We start from the raw sequence: 3,212 nt of genomic DNA, 5'->3' as shown, positions 1-3,212 counted from the left end.
CGCACCCTCTCCCGCTGCAATGCTCGGGGTGACTTCTGCCAGGTCGTCCCGTTCCCTGGCTGCGGCGCCGGGTGCCTGGTGCCGCGCTCCCCTGCCCGGAGACCCGAGCTGCCCGGTGCCGCCGATGGGGGCAGCTCTGCCGAGCAGCTTCATGCCCGTTTGGCATCCGTGTTGTAAAATGTCCCGCTGGTATCTTGTGCTTACTGCTACGGCGTTCTGCTTCAGTGCCTTTGCACACTATAGATGCGTGTGTATATATATCTATATATTAGTCCTGCTTTAAGCAGTGTAATGAATCCAGGCCTTTAGGGAGAACTAACAGTGCATTAACAGTGCATCTGAAAAATTAAAGGAATAGTCAAGCAAATTTCTTTTTATTGACTTTTAGTGAGCCATTTAATCCAAACATCTCGTTAACCGCCATATAACTATACTATGTAATGGGTTTTGCAATAAGAACAATTAGCTTTGCAATTAGCATAAGAGCGAGCGCTCTGCAACTGCCTGCAATTGGCCATGGGCCTATTAAAAACGTGTCCTGTGGAGAAAAAAATAATAGTGTTTCAGATGGGTAGATTGAAACCGTTTGACTTTAAGCACCAACACTATTTCTCCTATCGATCCGGTGTCCCGTGTGATCTGGGGTGGGGAGGGAAGGTTAGCCACTCGTGGCGAGCTTATTTCTCCTCTGTCACGGGCATGGCATCGATCAGCCGGATTCGCGGGGTGAAGCACAGGGTCCTGCAGTAATTAGCCCATGGCGCTAATGACCTGTCTGACCTCCCGCGGCGGTGGCAGGATGGAGCTGCAGGGTCCATTGCTGCTGTGGGATTTCCCTGTCAAAGGGGAGGGTGCCCCGGTGGCTGCCCTCGAGCCCGTTCCCGGGAGAGGGTTCCCCTGGGGTTGCGCCGGAGCACAGGATGACCTGGCGATGCAGCGCCCGCCTAAGGACCGCCTGGAGCTGCTCCTGCCTAGAAAACTGAGGACAACAAGGTTTGACATATCAGGGTATTGAATAAATAATAGCCGTAAAAAATGTCAGTATTTAGGTTTTATTTAAATCTCTTAGCCAACAACACGAACTTAAACTTTATGATGCACCGTTCGAGCCTCCGAGAGCATTCCGCCTGCCAAACTCCGTGAGAACTGATATCATCTGCTCGTTTTCCGCGGCACCGCCTTGTAGTGGGGCTTTGATTTTCTGCACAATCACAGTAAAAAGCCTTTTTTTTCCCCCTCTGGTATCTTTTTATGATTCTGGAGGATTTGTTTCCGCTCATCTGTCATTTTTCACCCACTCATATCTCGGCTGTTTTACAATGGTAAAAAAAAAAAACGCGCCACTATTGATTTGCTGAAGCACATTAACAAGCGTAAAGCTGACAAGGAGTAGACAGTGATACCCGCCACGAGCTACGTGGACAGACGGACAGATGGACGGACAGACAGACAGCCTCGCAGCGGGGTCCCCGGTGCAGGAGATGGGCGCTCGCAGCAGCTCCGCAGGGCGATCCCGGGGGCTCGGCCCCTCGCTGCCGGGGGAAGGAAGCCCACGCGTTTTCTCGGTCGGCAGGAACCACGGAGAGCAATGTTTCCCAGCGACACCTTCAGAGCAATCGTCCGGCCAAACCTTCCACCCAAAAGCACTTTTTCCCTGCTGCTACGCACCCTCATAGCCCGTCCTACAACCATCTATGCAAACACAGGGTGGGCGTGGAGCCCCTGCGTGCTAACGAGCGCGTCCTCAGGCCGCAGCGCTGTCGGAGCTCTCGGGGACCAGGGCAGGGTTGCGGTTCCCCCAGGGGGGAAACGGGGGGGCGCGAGGGGAGCCGGTGAGCAATGCGGAGGCGTCGCAGCGGTGGCTCCGATTCGGCCGTCGGGCGTTTTATCCCGTCCTCCCCGCGCGGGCGAGCGTCCTCCCTGCTCGTGTGTGTGTGCTCTGCCCGGGGAGCGGGCGCCCGGACCCCCGCGCCCCTGCCCTCCTTCTTCATGACCCGCTCCATCTCCAGCAATAATCTGAAGTCAATTTGCTGTGACAATTGAGAATATTCCCTTCTGATGAATGCCTGTTTGCCTTCAATTTGTTACAAGATGATGAGGCCTAAAGGACACGCTCGGCTGTCGGGGAAGTGAGCGCCTAAGGCACTTGAACGTGAGCTTTGCTATCGTTTGCTCAGTCCCCTCCAGGGACTCTCCTAACCCTCAGCACTGTCCGTGCTGGATTTTCTGTCTCTCCCACATTTTCTAATGCGGCAGGCTGAATATTTTTTACATTTAGGAAACCTACCTGTGCCATGGTGAGATTTAGATGCTGTGAAATGTCACTTGCCATCTGTTGCCATTATTATTCTGAATTATGAATTCAAATGAAGAGCTTTTTCTCCCAGCTCCGTAGCGCCAGACCCTTGCACTTCGCAGGATGCCAAAAGAGCCCCTTATTTAAATGCCAGCGATAATCCGCAAGCCAAGCAAACCGAGGGATTCCTTCCCTGCTTCCCAGGGCAGGCGGGTGCTCGGCCACCCCCGGGACAGCCGGGCTCCATCGCACCCAACGGTGACTTGGGCAGGCAAACGCCATCGCTCCGAGCATCCCCCCCCTTTCTGCTTCCCCCAGCTCCATGTGCTCAGCATGACGCCATACGGGGTGGGGTACCCCGGGGGTCAGTCGGGGTCCCGGCCATGCCCCCTCCCAGCTCCCTGTGCCCCCCAGCCGCTCGCTGGTGGGATGGGGTGAGGAGCAGAAACGGCCTCGGCTCTGCGTGAGCCCTGCTCAGCAATGACTCACGCATCCCTGGGTTATCAACATTATTCTTACCCAAATCCAAAGCACAGCCCCACGCCAGCTACTGGACAGAAAATTAACCCCACCCCGCCAAGCCCGGCGCAGGTGGCTCGTCTGCTCTTCCCCCGCAACTTTGCCTCTACTTTCCGTGGAAGAAGGCGAGGATACAGAGGGGGGAAGACCTCTCTGCATTTCTGAGGGGTATGAAATGATCACGCGATGCTTCCCTTCATCACTACTAATCACAAGAGCGCGCTCTCACAAAGAATTAGTTTGCACCAAACCTTTCGTAAATCTCTGAAGCCGCAGCTGAGAAATTGCAGAACTGGGGACATTACGGCTTTTAAGTTCAGTTCATTACATCAAATTAGCACCACCCCAGGCAGCCTGGTAAGCAGAGCCCTGGCACCCAGCGCAGCCCCTGGCGCGA

The 3,212-nt window shown here is 54.9% G+C and overlaps 1 protein-coding gene across 1 annotated transcript in view; it reads left to right on the top strand.

Moving 5' to 3' along the window:
* Nucleotides 1-3,212, top strand: part of ZC3H12A (zinc finger CCCH-type containing 12A) — an 80,019-nt gene that overhangs the window by 42,905 nt on the left and 33,902 nt on the right. The gene's annotated exons all lie outside the window — the stretch shown is intronic.

This window comes from Egretta garzetta, unplaced genomic scaffold (assembly GCF_000687185.1).
Source record: "Egretta garzetta isolate BGI_Z169 unplaced genomic scaffold, ASM68718v1 scaffold66, whole genome shotgun sequence".
In the NCBI taxonomy this organism is placed as follows: Eukaryota; Metazoa; Chordata; class Aves; order Pelecaniformes; family Ardeidae; genus Egretta; species Egretta garzetta.
This window is presented reverse-complemented; position numbering and strand designations above follow the sequence as displayed.